General features: G+C 49.9%; 1 protein-coding gene across 5 annotated transcripts in view; it reads right to left on the bottom strand.

Annotated features, from left to right (window-relative positions):
* The window catches only part of CSNK1G2 (casein kinase 1 gamma 2), an 81254-nt gene extending 69194 nt beyond the window's left edge, over window positions 1-12060 (bottom strand). For 3 of the 5 annotated variants that reach the window (XM_077331775.1, XM_077331774.1, XM_077331777.1), the window contains exon 1: window positions 11756-12057. The gene's annotated coding sequence lies outside the window, so the exon portion shown is untranslated. Of the gene's footprint in view, window positions 1-11755 lie in introns of all 5 variants that reach the window. The other 2 variants (XM_077331779.1, XM_077331778.1) reach the window with 2 other exon arrangements.
* Between the last annotated feature and the right edge of the window lie 3682 nt (window positions 12061-15742).

The raw sequence follows: 15742 nt of genomic DNA, 5'->3' as shown, positions 1-15742 counted from the left end.
GGAAAGGGTGGGGCTAGCATAGGAAGTTTCTCTTTCTCCCAGCATCCCCTACCCCTGCCAGGTCCTTCCTGACAACCCCATAGCAGAAGGCAGGCTCCTCCCATAGCTACATTGGCTGAAAGGATCAGGTGACAGGAAAGGGTGGGGCAAGCACAGGAAGTCAAGGAGAGAAAACAGTATAAGCCGGAGGTGGCTATAAACCAGGGGTAGTCAAACTGCGGCCCTCCAGATGTCCATGGACTACAATTCCCACGAGCCCCTGCCAGCATTCGCTGGCAGGGGCTCCTGGGAATTGTAGTCCATGGACATCTGGAGGGCTGCAGTTTGACTACCCCTGCTATAAACAAACTGGGGACTGAAGTTGTGTCTGTTTTCTTCCTAGGGGGTGTGTAGCCCCTTACTCCCCAGCAGCACATTTCCAGCGCACTACATTGTCATGTATTTGCAATGCAAGCTGGCTGAAGAACTCTTCAAGCAGAGAGACAGAGGAGAGAATGCCTGCTCATCCACGGATTCTCGCATGGAGACCTTGGGACAAACAAGCGGGTTCTAGATCTAATCAAGCCAGAATGGTCCCTAGAGGCTACAACCTGAGCAAGGCAGGGCATTCTGAAGGTCATTAGTTCACAGGGCCGCGGTACATCAGAAGTGACTTGACGTTACTTGACACAGAAGGCAGGTGATAACTCGAATGCTTCTTAATTTTAAGGAGAAGAATAAAAAACAACCCTGCATATAGAAATTAGCACAACAAGGTGGCCAGGCTAGAATGCTGGCAGAACTTTTTTCATGCAGGGATTTTTAAAAAGGTGAGCAGACAAACAATGAGTAATGCATCTAAGCCTGCATTCGGGTTCCACCGTCCCAACGCGATCCTCCTGTCTAGAACAGCCTTTCTCAACTTTCTTACCATTGAGAAACCCCTGAAACATTCTTTAGGTTTTGAGAAGCCCCAGAAGTGGCACAGTAGTGCAGAATATGGTTGAGAAGCAGAGCTGTGGACACACCCACCCAGGCCCCCCCCCCTTCCCATCCCCTCCAGGTCTGCCACTGGCCATTTTGGGAGGTAACAGGTTGACGTGGCCATATATGGTCATATTAACACCTGATATTATCACCCTCCCCCATAATCCTCTCCTCTTTCCTGCTTTAAAAGAGAAAGACCAAAATACCCCACACGGTGATTCCGCAGAGAATGTATCACGGCAGCCTAACCTGAAAAGGTAATCCCCCCCCCCCAAGAATATGGGGGAGAGGAGAGAAAGAAGAAGCGTCAAACTCTGCAGTGTGCATTTTTTAGGCCACATCCATGCGGGAACTTCCCAATTCTCTCAGCTGAGCATGACCATCAGCCTCCCATCATCAAAAGGTCTTGTCAGTGTGGTGTAGTGGTTAAGATGAGTGGTGTCTCGTCTGGAGAACTGCGTTTGATTCACCCACTCCTCCTCCACACGCAGCCAGCTGGATGACTTTGGGCTTACCACAGTTCTCTTAGAGCTGTTCTCAAAGAGCAGTTCTATCAGAGCTCTTTCAGTTCCACCTCCCTCACAGGGTGTCTGTTGTGGGGAGAGGAAGGGAAGGTGATTGTAAGCCACTTTGAGACTCCTTCGGGTAGAGAAAAGCGGCATATAAGAACCAACTCTTCTTCAGTAATCTCAGGGCTCTCTCAGCCTCCCCTCCCTCACAGGGTGTCTGTTGTGGAGAGAGGAAAGGGAAGGAGATTGTAAGCCGCTTTGAGACTCCTTTGGGGAGAGAAAAGTGGCATATAAGAACCAACTCTTCTTCTTTTTTTAGTGGTGTAGCTGGTCTGGATGGATCTCCTGAACCAGACTGGCCAGAAATACTGGGGGTTTTCTGGGAGGGAGGCATCATCTGGGCATGGAATTGGGGTCACTGTGGGTGGGCAGGTAGTTGTGAATTTCCTGCATTTTACAGGAGATTGGACTAGATGACCCTGAAGTTCCCTTCCAACTCTATGATTCTCTGTGACTAGGATCAAGAACAGCTTGGGTTCAAATCATGTCTGCCCCTAACACTTACACCCTCCCTCCTCCCCCCCTGCAATATACAAATGCCGTGGCCTACCTTAGAGGACTGTTGTAAAAGTCACAAGTGAGGGGGGGGGGCAGCTTTGAACACTAGCAAGGATGATTTTGTTTCTTAACTGCCCAAAAGCCAGGGCTTGAGTATCTGCTGAAACATGCCGCCCCAAAACCCTGCCCCTCCCTGGAAAGAGTTCATACCAACCAGTGGGCTGCAGTGGAGAAAAAGGCAAATTCTATGTTAGGGAAGGGACTGACAACAAAACAGCAAATACTGTAATGCCCCTTTATGGATGTCTGGTGTGGCCACATTTGGAATGCTGTGGTCAGTTCTGGTCATCGTGTCTCAGAAAGGACATTGCAATGCACAGGAGGGCAACCAAAATTATTGGGGCACCTTCCTGTGAGGAAGGGCTGGAGAGGCTGAGATTTCTTTTCGGGGGCGCATGATAGAGGTTTATAACATTCTGCATGGGGTGGAGAGACACACACGACAAAGATAACTTTTTCTCCCTCTCTCAAAATACAGAATTTGAGGGCCGCCAATGGGCAGTAGGTTCAGGACAGAAAAAGGAAAGACTGCTTTACACAGAGAGGGAAGAAAAAGAAAACTTTGCTGCCTGAGGATGTCGAAATGGCCACAGGAATAATCAGCTTAAAACAGGATTAGACCGATGCATGGAGGTCACTAGCCATGGTGGCTGAGAGGAGCCTCCCCATTCAGAGGCACTAATCCTCTGAATCCCAGAATCAGAACGCAGCATCAGCGGAAGGCCTCGGCCTCTCTGACCTTTTGTTGGCAATCCAGAGAAGCTGGCTGTGTGAGACAGGATGCTGGACTAGATGGACGGGTGGGTCTGATCCAGCATCTCTGCCGTCTGGAGAGGAGCTGTAATTCTAGGAAATCCCCAGGCCCTACCTGGAGGCTGGCATCCCTGCTCCAAGCCCCAGAGTCACCGTAAACATTTGAGGGAGTAAACGTTTTGAGACTCAAGGTGCACTTTTTTGGAATAAGACCAAAGAAATTATAGACATCAACCCACCCCCAGAATAATCGCCAATGATCTTTCCATTCCACGCAGGGGTAGTCAAACTGCAGCCCTCCAGATGTCCATGGACTACAATTCCCATGAGCCCCTGCCAGCGAATGCTGGCAGGGGCTCATGGGAATTGTAGTCCATGGACATCTGGAGGGCCGCAGTTTGACTACCCCAAGGAGTTTAATATTTAGGGCTTCCCTGCTTAGGAACTTGGGGAGATAACCCGGTTTCTGGGCCACTGGGGTTTCTCTGTGCCAGGGAATCCCGGTTCTCCTCTCTTAGGATTCTTGTGCTATTTATGTCCTGGCAAAAAGCTTGGGGTGGGTGGATGGGTGGGAAGATAATGCAACGTGAAGGTTTCCCCAGTGGGAAAGAGCATCCCAGCTCAGCGGCAAAGCTTGTTTGGTTTCAGCTCTAAAGGATTACGGAACTCCCCGCCACAAGATGTTGCAAGGGCTGCAAAATAAGGATTCGGTTTCTGGGAAAACCTCCCCGCACCAAGAAATACAGTCCCCACAGGCATACTTCCTGTTAGCACCTGGGTTTTGGCCACTGTGTGACACACAGCGCTGGGCTGTACGGGCCACTGGCCAGATCTAGCATGGCTTCTCTTAGGTTCTTTTCTCTTTTCTCTCTAAGGTCCCACAGCCTTAGTTCACACAGTCACTCCTCCCCCAAACTGGAGAAGCTCTGCTGAATGTTTGAGGAACTGCTTTACATGTTCATGGGCTTTGATTTAGTACTGCTAGTGCTCGCGTGGGATAAATCCTCTTTCCCACTGTTGTACCAAATCCCTCAACACACTGTATTCCTTTTAAATCTGCTCTCTGACATCCTTTTCCCTGATGAAAACTCACCACTCCCAGCGACCGCTTTAGGTAAGAGATTCTGATTTTCTGCACCCAACAACACAGAAGGTCTTCGGATGCCAACAAGTTGGGGATCCCTGGCCTGAAAGAAAGGTGGCTGGCTTCAACCAGAGCCAGGGGTTTGGGGGGGGGGGGGCTTGGTTCTAACCCATGGGATGCATTATCAAGTGAAATTTAGGCCCTGAGCTATTCCACCAGGCTTATGGGCCAGAACAAGTCAATAAAATCCCATGGGCCACCCTCCTTCCTTCTCAGGAACAAAATCCAACTGAAGAAGAAGAAGGAGAAGGAGAGGGAGAAGAGGGAGGAGAAGAAAAGGGAGAAGAAGAAAAGGAAGAAGAAGAAGGAGAAGGAGATGGAGAAGAGGGAGGAGAAGAGGGAGAAGAAGAAGAAGAAGCAGGAGGAGAAGAAGGAGAGTTGGTTCTTATATGCCACTTTTCTCTACCCGAAGGAGTCTCCAAGCAGCTTCCAATAGCCTTCCCTTCCTCTCCCCACAAAGGAGAACCTGTGAGGGAGGTGAGGCTAAGAGAGCCTTGAGATTCCTGCTCGGTCAGAACAGCTTTATCAGAGCTGTGACTAGCCCAAGGTCACCCAGCTGGCTGCATGTGGGGAAGCGGGAAATCAAACCCAGTTGGCCAGATTAGAAGTCCACACTCCTAACCACAACACCAAACTGGCTCTGGGAAACAGAGCAATATGGCATGCTTATTCTTTTTATTGTATTTTAATCTGCATTTTAAAATACCGTAAACCGCCCCAAACTGGTTCGCAGAGAGGAGCGGTCCATAAATTTAATAACAATAAAAAAAACTATACCCACATGCTAATCCCTTGTGTTAATCCCAATGCACAAGTGTTTGTGGAGGGTGGTTCACATCAGTCCCTTCCTATTTCTACAGCGCATCGGCCAGACCCTCCTGCAGCACAGGGTGCAGATCTGATGCTAGAAAGACATTCATGCAATTGCCTATCACAAGACTGCCACACTAGTTCTGTGTCAGCTGCCCTGCTGAAGGCAGCCACAATATGCAACCACATCCCTTAGGGAAGGCATGGCCCAACTGTGGCTCTCCAGATGTCCATGGACTGCAATTCCCATGAGCCCCTTGCCAGGGGCTCATGGGAATTGCAGTCCATGGACATCTGGAGAGCCACAGTTGGGCCACCCCTGCACTAGGTGATGGAGCAAATGAATTCACAAAACAGACACTTGCATCAATCCTGCGTCCTGATCTTGCGTTGAGCAGAGGGTGGGACTAGATGGCCTGCATGGCCCCTTCCAACTCTATGATTCTATGATCAAAGGCCATGGGATAAGGTACCTAGAGGAATCCGCCAAATTCAGAAGCAGTCTATTTTCTTATTCAGTCACCCCACCACAGCTGCTCTAACAATTTAGCTCTGTTCAAGGGATACCTGCCTCCTGGGGGAGGGGCTGGGATCCCTGGGATTACAACTCATCTCCAGGCAAAAGAGATCAGTTCTCCTGGAGAAAATGGATGCTCATGGCATCCCCGAATCTCTGCGAGTTTCTCCATGTGGAAATGCCAAGCTTTCTCCCCGCCCACAGAGCAGAAAATGCAGAACTCTCATGGCTTCCACGGACTGGTTGCATCATTCATAACAAATACGGAGCATCGCAACAGAACTTGAGAACATAAGAGAAGCCATGTTGGACCAGGCCAGTGGTCCATCCAGTCCAACACTCTGTGTCACACAGTGCCCAAAGACCACATGCCATCAGAAGGCTCATTAGCAGGGTCAAAAGCCCTGCCACGGTTGCCCCCTAGGCACCAAGAATTCAGACATCCCTGCCCCAGACAAGAATGTTCCATCTAGACCTTATGGCTAAGAGCCACTTAGGGACCTCTGCTCTTAAGACCGTAAGAGAAGCCATGTTGGATCAAGCCAATGGCTCACCCAGTCCAACACTCCGTGTCACACAGAGGCCAGAGCTCAGGAGCCATCAGGAGGTCCACCGGCAAAGCCAGAACTCCAGAAACCTTCCACTATTGTCCCCAAGCACTAAGAACATGAGAGAACATTAGAGAAGCTATGCTGGATCAGGCCAATGGCCCACCCAGCCCAATCCTCTGTGTCACACAGTGGCCAAAACCCACATGCCATCAGGAGGTCCACCAGTGGGGCCAGAGCTCCAGAAGCCCTCCCACTGTTGCCCCCCAAGCACCAAGAAAACAGAGGGTCCCTGCCCCACACTGAGTGTTCCACCTTGACCTTGTGGCTCATAGCTCCTGATGGATCGCTGTTCCACTTGGTTCTCCACTTCCCTCTTGAAGCTGTCCATGATTGCTGGTTGGGGAGGCGAAGGGAGAACAAAGAGGGAGAGCCATGCTCACAAGAGGCACACAGTTAGAGAGAACAAATTACTCAACCATCTCCAAAAAGTGTTTTTTCCCCCTCCCACCCAATAGCCGGTCACCATAGCCAGTTACTTCACACAAACAAATGTGCATCATATCAGGTGACGCTCACCACACAGAAGGATCGGAAGCCCGGAAACTCCAACAAGCTCCTGAGGAAACCCCAGGCTCGCTGTAAAACAATGGGACCCCGGGTCTCAATAATTATTTTATGGATTAATGCAAACCTACAAATAATATATGGATCCAGGGGAAACAGCGCTCTGTCGACTGCCCTTTCTTGCTCTGAAAAATGTGTTTCCAGGCAGTTTTAGAAACAAGAGGGACACGGCAGCGAAGCTCCACACATGAGCTGCCCTTTCCTCAAGCAAGCAGGTAGAAGAGAGGAATAAAAAGGAGGGAATCGCCCCTTACTCCAATTGAAGACTAAATCAGGATGGATTCAGTTTGGGGTTTTTTGTGGATCATTCCTGTCCTGAGGAGGGAACAGCCGTGACAGCCAGACGAGCACAATGCAGGCGCTAGAGATGACAATTTCAATTTTTTACATGCTTTTTCAGTGGTAGCCCATTTTGAAGGAATCCCCTGGGTCTGCTACAGCAGGGGCAGTCAACCTGCGGTCCTCCAGATGTCCATGGACTACAATTCCCATGAGCCCCTGCCAGCGTTTGCTGGCAGGGGCTCATGGGAATTGTAGTCCATGGACATCTGGAGGACCGCAGGTTGACTGCCCCTGTGCTACAGAACTGCGGGGTCCTTTAAGGGACTCAAGATCAGAAGCACATGGGGGGGGGAGCATTACTTCTTACCTCACTTTAGCCAAAGTGCATGCCCTAAAACATGGGTGGCCAAACTTTAACACTACTGATATCCACAGACTACAATTACTATGAGCCAGCATGGCCAATTGACAGGGCCTCACGGTGATCGTAGTCCATGGACATCTGGAGAGCTACAGGTTGGCCGCCCCTGGGTTGAATGATGAAGCCACACTCCCTCTGCAGAGAAAAATCCGTTCTGGTGGAGGTGCAGTTCTTTAAAGGGGCTACTGGGCTCAAAATTTGTTCTGCTGCTTCAGATCAGCTTAAAAGTTCCTTCTGACTCACTCAGATGAACAGCCACGCATGCTCTCGTGTTCTGTGTTGGAAAGATGAGATGAATAAATACTGAAATAAATCCATTTTTGCATTGGAAGTTACCCTAGAGTGAGGGGTGGCCAAACCAGGGCTCTCTGGATGTCCATGGTGTACAATTCCCATGAGCAAGGGTTCATGGGAATTGTAGTCCATGAACATCTGGAGGGCCACACTGTGGCCACCTCTGCAGGGTTCTCCTGTACGAAAACCGCCTCACATTGGACCAGAAGTAACAGCCATGTGGAAAATGGAGACGACAAGAGACAGCAGAGACGACAAGAGGGATTGACAGTTTGTACCCTGGGACAGAGAACTTCCATTTTTGCGTACTCGGATCAGGATAGCCCAGCCAAGCTCAATCTCATCAGCTCCCAAAAGCCCTGCTTAGTACTTGGATGGGAGACCACTATAATCAAAGGGCACCATGCAGAGGAAGGTGAAAGCAAAATCACCTCTGAATGTCTCTTGCCTTGACGTCTTTGTGGGGTCAGCATAAGTTAGCGGCCTGTGATTTGATGGCAAAGAAATAAATAGGCATGAACAGGGGCAAGGGGAAAGAGTATTTTCACACAACCTATCCCAGGCAAGCGCTAGGCAGGGAAGTGGCTACGGACGCTCAAGCCCAAACAACGGAACTTACAAAGATCCAGGGCAGTCATTACCAAACTGGGCGCGACCTGAGTTCAAATTCCAAGCTCATTCAGCCACACCGTGTACCATCTACTATCGAACAAAGCAGCACTGGACTCAGAGCCAGTTTGGTGTAGTGGTTAGGAGTCTGGACTTCTAATCTGACATGCCAGGTTCGATTCTGCACTCCCCACATGCAGCCAACTGGGTGACCTTGGGCTCGCCATGACACTGATAAAACTGTTCCGACCCAGCAGGAATATCAGGGCTCTCTCAGCCTCACCTGTGTCTGTTGTGGGGAGAGGAAAGGGAAGGCGACTGTAAGCCGCTTTGAGCCTCCTTTGGGTAGAGAAAAGCGGCATCTATGAACCAACTCTTCTTCTTCTTCTTCTTCTTCAGTAATATCAGCGCTCTCTCAGCCTCCCCTTCCTCACAGGGCTGTGGTGGGGAGAGGAAAGGAAGGAAAGGAAGAAGATTGGAAGCTGCTTTGAGACTCCTTTAGGTAGAGAAAAGCAGCATATGAACCAATTCTTCTTCGTCTTCCAATCTCCACTCACCCAAAAGCCCTAGGGGGTAATTACTCCCATCGCACGGTCACCTCCCTTGCTCGCAGGGTTCTCGTATGGAATAAAAAACAAAAGGCCGAACTCTGACTCAAATAACTTAAAACCTAAATTTTTGACCAGGGATTGGGGGGGGGGGGGAAATAACAAAAGAGAGGAAGAATTAAAACCAACACTGTAGCACAATCAGACTGGATAATGAAATTCAAGGAAGAGCTTTAAAAGAGGTTGGAACAGGGATGCCAGCCTACAGGTGGGATCTCGGGATCCCCTGGAATTACAGCTTATCTCCAGACTCCAGAGATGAGTTCCCCTGGAGAAAACAGCTGTTTTGTGGCATTGTACCCCGCTGAGGTCCCTGTCTGCCCCAGGACCCACTGCCAAATCTCCAGGAGTTTCCCAATTTGGCCACACTTCGCCCCACACCTAGCAACCCTAGGGTGGAAAGGAGGCATCCATTTCTGTCCAAATTTGAATTTGAGAGTCACCTTGGTGGAGCGGTTAGGAGCAACACTTCTAATCTGGCAAGCCCTGTTTGATTCCACACTCCCCCACATGCAGCCAGCTGGGTGAACTTGGCCTAGCCACAGCCCTGGTAAAGCTGTTCTGACTGAGCAGTAATCTCAGGCTCTCTCAGGCTCCCCTCCCTCACAGGGTGTCTGTTGTGGGGAGAGGGAAGGGAAGGTGAATGCAAGCCACTTTGAGCCTCCTTCGGGTAGAGAAAAGCAGCCTATAAGAGCCAACTCTTCTTCCTCTTCTTCTATTTCCCCCTAAGATATGCTCTCCCCCAGGGCCTTCACTAGACATCCCTTGAGCCCCCTTCCCCTGTGGCTCTACAGCCTCTTTCTCCACAATGGAAACGGTGATCGGCTGGCTGGCTCCTGCATCTTCCTTTGGTGCCCACTTCCGGGGCTCTTCAAAGCCTGAAAAATATTGCAGGGCTTCCTCCACAGTCAAAAGGTCGAAAAAGGCCGCCCTCCCTGATGGAAGATTATCACTTCACAATGCCATTAACCCCCACCCTACCCCACCCCACTTTGCTAACAGCTCCAGGCCAATTTTTCTTTGAGAGCTATTTTTGGCTTCCTCAGCAAGAAAGGAAGAGATGGGGGGGAGGAATGAGATGTACTTCCTGGTTGCTCTTGTTCACACACTGAAACCTGTTGGGCTCCAGAAGTGGCCCCTTGGCTGGATTTCAAATGAGACAGCCCCTCTCAAGTCAGCTTATAGGGAACAGACCGGGCCATGCCGGAGGGGTGAAAGGGGCTGCCAGCCACTGGCGAAAAGATCTGTCCGGAAGACGTTTCATGGCAAGCTGCAGAACAGGCCAGGGTTAAGGGGAGTCCGGGGCAAAATGTATGGAGAAAACCAAAACACCCAGGGCTACAGTTACCCTGACTCCACCCACCCCTTCTCTGCCCAGTCTTGAGAGAATATTTGGTTGGCAAGACTTCTCCAGCAAGGAAATCTAGCTTTTATGAGGGGGGGGGGGGAGAAGGCACCCCATCCTCTTGAACAGGTCCAGGGAAGAGAAAACGTCTTTAGTTTGCAAAAGAGGCTGAACAAAACAAAGTCTGGGGAAAGTCTGGGAAAGGCATGGTATTGGGAGAGGATTTAAATTTTTTTTTAAAGGGACACAAAGAGCACCTTGCGAGAATGAGGATCACGACACGGAAGAAAAAAGCTTTTGCAAAAACAAATCTACATTGCAACAGTTGGTTAAAAAAAAGGGGGGGTTCAAGGAGGAAAAACAGAATGCACGGCAAAAGGTGAAATGGTACCCCCCCCCCTGTCAACCGTGTCAGGGGAGAATTTAGGAAAGGGAGGCCTCATCCAGTCTGACACAAGAAAACACAGAGAAAAGAAAAGCTGAAAAGGTCATCATTTCTAGCTCCTTCCTTTTGCTTCCCTTCTGGATGTTAAACTGCAAGAACAACAACTGCCCCCCCCCCTCCAATGCTTGCAAGGATTGGGGGACACATTTCAATGCTCTGATTTTTCTTCCTCTCTTATCCCTCTCCCTTCCATAAACACACCCAGATTATCAAAGTTGCTAACTTGGGGAGGGGGAGAAGGGGGGGAGAGACAGAATCCAATGGGGGGGGGGGGAAGAATTATCAACAAATTCCTAATAAATTCCAGCAGTGTCCCAACTTTGCTTCCATCCTCCAAAATCATCAATTTCCCAAATCCAGCAGGGAAGCGACTCACAAATGTAAGAGATAAATACATTAAGCCCCCCCCCCTCCCTACAGCATGAAGTTCTTTTGTTAGAAGGAACCCACTTTCGAAATCTATAGCAAGGGGACAAGGTCCAGCCCAGGAAGGAATCAATCCGTTCCCAAAGCAAAGAAGATCCCTCTGGAAATGCCCAGGAAAAGAAAAAGAAGACAGGGGAGGCGGGCTTCCGTTCTACCCTTTTCTTTAAATAAGAAATAATCATTAAAATAAGATCTCTTAAGGTTTTGGGCGCCCCATTTCAGTGGCCCGGAGGAGCCCACCGTGGCCCAAGGGAGAGAGGCCTGCCATGGGCATGATGTGCTTCTCATGCTCACGGGACTGCCAAGCATGCTCAGGAGGGTCGCATGGTCTGCCAGGGGCCGTGCAAAAAGGACCAATTTAAAATACCATTTTTTTGGGGGGGGGGAGAGATCTGCTTTAAAAGACCAATTGGGGGGTGGGGGAATCTGCAGGGTCTGTTGAAGGAGACCAGCAATGGGGCAACCCCCCCTCCCTTGCCAGACCCCCCCCCAAAGGGCAGCCTGGGTGGAAGCAACAGGGCAGGGCACGGGAAGACTCACCTGCCCCCCCCCCCGCGCCCCTTGCAAAATCCACTTCCTCCTTCTGCCCTCCCTCCAAATCCAGTCCTGGGAAGGGGGCCATGGGGTGGGGGGGGGAGCATGGGGAGGGGGTCTTGCAAGGAAGTCCCCCTAGCAGAGTGGGAGCAAGCCCCCCCCCAGTCTCCTCCTGCCCCCTCCCCATAGGATGCAACATTTAGGGGGGGCAGGAAAGAAATGCAAGGCAAAGGAGCACCCTTCCCCCCCCTGCTCAGCCCAGCCTGCTGCTCCCCCTTCCCCCCCCCCACGGGACTCACCTGCTTCTCCTCCCACCCCCGGGTGCTTCAGAGGTGGGGGCCCCCCCGGGGCCTGCCCCCCAGCAGGCCGTCCATCGGCAGCGGCTCCTCTCGGCTCTTTAAACCTCTTTCTCTCCCTGCACGAGCAATGGGGGGGGGGAAGCAACGCCTTTACGCCACCGGCGTACAGCGCCGCGGCCGCCTATGGCGCTCACGTCACGCCGCCGGCGCACGAGGCGTTGGTGAATCGCGAACTCCGAAGCTTAAAAGCGACTCGGTCTGGCCCTCAAGAGGGGCCCTCCCGTAAGGGGTTGTGGCGCATGCGTGCGGCGGAGGAGAGGAAGGGAGGGGGATAGGCAGGGCGGGCTGGAAGGCGCGCGAAGGGGGTGCGGCTTCCATGGTCGCTTGGCGCGACTTCCGGTTTCCCGTTGTAGAGGGTCGGAGCAGCCATGTGAGGGGGAAATGATGCGGAACGCACATTTTAGAAGCACTTTGCCTTAAGGCCTATGTCTGTGTGCGAACTTATGGGTGCAAGGCGTGGATTATGCCGAAGCCAGATAAAAGAAATGCTTTTCTTTAAGATGCATACTGCACAGCTTTCACTTTACTGTCCTTTTAATTGTTTTAAAGACAGGCTAAGTGAGCAGAAGAAATGTTGATGGAGCGCTTTGGGGAAAACATTTTCTGTGGGTGGGGAGACCAAGGTATCCAATTTTTCTTTCTTTGTTTCGTTTTCTATGTAGTGGAAAGAAAGAAGGGTTCTTACCCTGAGTCCCAAAACAGATATAAGGACCAGAAGCCAGGGTGCATCAGGCCAGTGGCCCCTCCAGTCCAACACTCTGTCACACAATGGCCAAAACCCAGGGGCCACCTGGAGGTCCACCAGCAGGGCCAGAACTCCAGAAGCTCTCCCACTGTTGCCACTGCAAGCACCAAGAAGGCAGAGCATCCCTGCCCCAGGCAGAGCATCTGAAGCTTGCTTGTCTTGTAGCCGCTGCGCCTTCCTACAGCAGTGAGTCCCTCCTGTTTGTGACTCGTTGGGTGAAGGACTTCTTTCAATCTGCATTGTTTTAATTTGAGTGCCCACAAAAGAGAAAGACCCTTCACCTCTTTCACCTTTTTTCACAGGGAAGGTCTTCCATCCCCTTCATCATTTCACTTGTCCTTTTTCTGCATCTTACTTTTTTTTCTGAGGTGCCGTGACCTGAACTGTACACAGGATTCCAAATGAGGCTGCACCATAGATTCATACAGGGGCATTATGGTCGTGGGCGATTTGTTTTCCGTCTCCGTCTTAATAATCTCCAGTGTTGGCCTTTTTTTTACTGCAGTCGCACATGGTGGTCACATCTTCATTGATTCAAATGGGTCGCCGTGTTGGTCTGAAGATGCACAATAAAATCAGAGTCCAGTAGCATCCTTAAGACCAACAAAGATTTATAAATAAATCTTTGCTGGCTTTAAAGGTGCTACTGGACAGTGATTTTATTGTGTATCTTCATTATCAACCATGACTCCAAGGTCTCTTGCCTGGTCAGTTACTGCCAGTTCACCCTTTGTCAACATATATTTATAGTTAGGATAGGATTTTTTACTCCAATGTATGTTACTTTGCACTGGTCAACTCTGAAACTCAGGAGCCATGTTGATGCTTGCTTGGCCAGGCTTGACAGATCCCTCTGGAGCTCTTCACAATCGTCCTTGATTCTCACTGCCCTGAACAACCTCCTGTATCAAAATATGGGAGCATTTTAGGAACTTGGCTGAGCTGGAAGGCCTTTTATTTATTTGTTTGTTTATTTATTTGTTGCATTAACTTGCTTCCCAAGGCATTGACTGAGACAGAAAGGTCAGCTCAGTTTACAAGGGGTCTGGGGACCACAAAGGGTTGGAGAATACATAGATAATAGTGTTGCCATCTCCAGTCTTGGACATTCCTGGAGATTTGGAGGGGAGAATAGGGAGGATTTCCTCTAGGTTGGAATAACGTAGAGTGCATCCTCAGAACCTGTAATTTTCTCCAGAAGAACTGATCTCTGTAGTCTGGAAAACAGTTCATACCTCCAACCTCCAATACCACCTGGAGGCTGTGAGGATCCAGATCTGAATGTCTTCCAGAATACCAATTGATCTCCAGGCTACAGCTGGCAGTTCATTGTACAGTACATCTGCATAGTATTAGTATCAGTTCACAGGGCAGTTGCTGTAACATCACATCCCTGCCAAACTTCACCCCTGAGAAACACCAACCCCAAATCTCTGAATTTTCCAACCTAGCCCTGGCAACGCTTTGACTACACACGATGAGGGATGAGGCTGCAAAACTGTTAAACTTTGTGTCTCAAAAACAAAACAAAAACCCAACTTAACCTCCTATCCCAAATGGCAGCGTTTCACCGACCTCCTATTCCAGCTTCCTGTTTCACAGTAAAGATGTTTTTGTGTCCTTTGCATCTCTGCCCTCTCATCGACCCATAGATACAAACCGGCTGACCTCCATGGCTGTGACCAACAGAGCCTTTTTGTACAGGAGCAGTCTACCCCTGCATGAATCACCCTCGTTTTTTTAGATTCAGACGTTGACCTGAAGCAGCAGGACAAAGTTTGAGCCCAGTGGCCCCTTTAAGGCCAACAGCTTTATTCTGGGTATAAGCTTTTGTGTGCATGCACCACGCTTTCTCAAGAGAACATGCACACGAAAGACTATACCCAAAATGTTGGTCTTAAAGGGCTCACATTTTGTTATGTCATTTTTAAAAAAGAAATTAGAGGTTGGATTATTTCAAAATACTGCAGACAAAGGACACTTCTGCCTTATACTTATAATTTATATATAATATGCCACATACTTTCTGTTTATGCCCAGCACAGAAGTGGTTAAAAGTGGCCTTTATTTTATTACATTTATACACCGTCCTCCCCTGAGCGCCGGGGGAATGCATTCTCTTTATATGCAATGCGTTGATATAATCTAGTCTTTCCCACCCAAAAGCTGTTTTCTTGCATTCGGAGGCAGACGGAACACGGAAGTTCTGTTGATTCTTGCGTGGAGCCAAAGAATGTTTCGAAGTACATCAGAATCGCACAGGGACCGGAAGCGACGGTAGCGTGGCTTTCCATCGGGTTTAATTTTTTGCCTCTTTGGAGAGGAGGAAGTAGTGACGTAAAGCGCGCTGGAGAATCCGGCGGCTTGGAGGGGGCGGAGCGAGGCGGGAAAGCGGGCGGGGCGGAAGCAAGGCGACTTTTACGACAGTGGCGAGTTTCACATACGGCGGTCCTTTAACTGTTTCGTGCCCGCTTTTAATTTCTGCCGTATGAAGCTTTTTTAATGGCTATACTTTAGGAGAGCTTCATTTCCGTTGCTAGACGGGTAGACACACTCCCGCAATTCACAGTTCTACCCTCCAGTTTTGTCGTCCATATGGCTATGCTAATCCGAGGTAGACTGCCACTGCAATAAGAGGCTCCAATAGCCATCAGCTACTATACCTCTTGCTCCTTGGATTTCAGCCCTCTCTTAGCACACATAGGGCTAGGCAAGGACATGCCAAGTTGTACTTTACTGTGACACCTCACGACACACTCACACTTTCTATCAGAATTTGAGTATTTATTATTCACTGAATTTATTTTATTTATTATTATATTTATATACCGCCCTCCCCGGGGGCTCAGGGCGGTTTACTTCAATTGCACCCGGTCTCCCTGTCCAACAGGGACCAAAGGGGGTTTACACTGTTTTCCTCCTATTATATTCACAGAATATATAGGTTTGGCTGAGATTGTGTAATCTAAGGGGACTCAAGGTGGGTAGCAAGTTCGGTGTAGTGGTTAGGAGTGCGGACTTCTAATCTGGCGAGCCGGGTTTGATTCTGCACTCCCCCACATGCAGCCAGCTGGGTGACCTTGGGCTCGCCGCGGCACTGACAAAACTGTTCTAACTGGGCAGTTCTCTCAGTGCTCTCTCAGCCTCACCTACTTCACAAGGTGTCTGTTGTGGGGAGAGGA

This window comes from Paroedura picta, chromosome 4 (genome assembly GCF_049243985.1).
Source record: "Paroedura picta isolate Pp20150507F chromosome 4, Ppicta_v3.0, whole genome shotgun sequence".
Lineage (NCBI taxonomy): Eukaryota > Metazoa > Chordata > Lepidosauria > Squamata > Gekkonidae > Paroedura > Paroedura picta.
The sequence above is the reverse complement of the archived record's forward strand: the minus strand, read 5'-3'. Positions and strand labels throughout refer to the sequence as shown.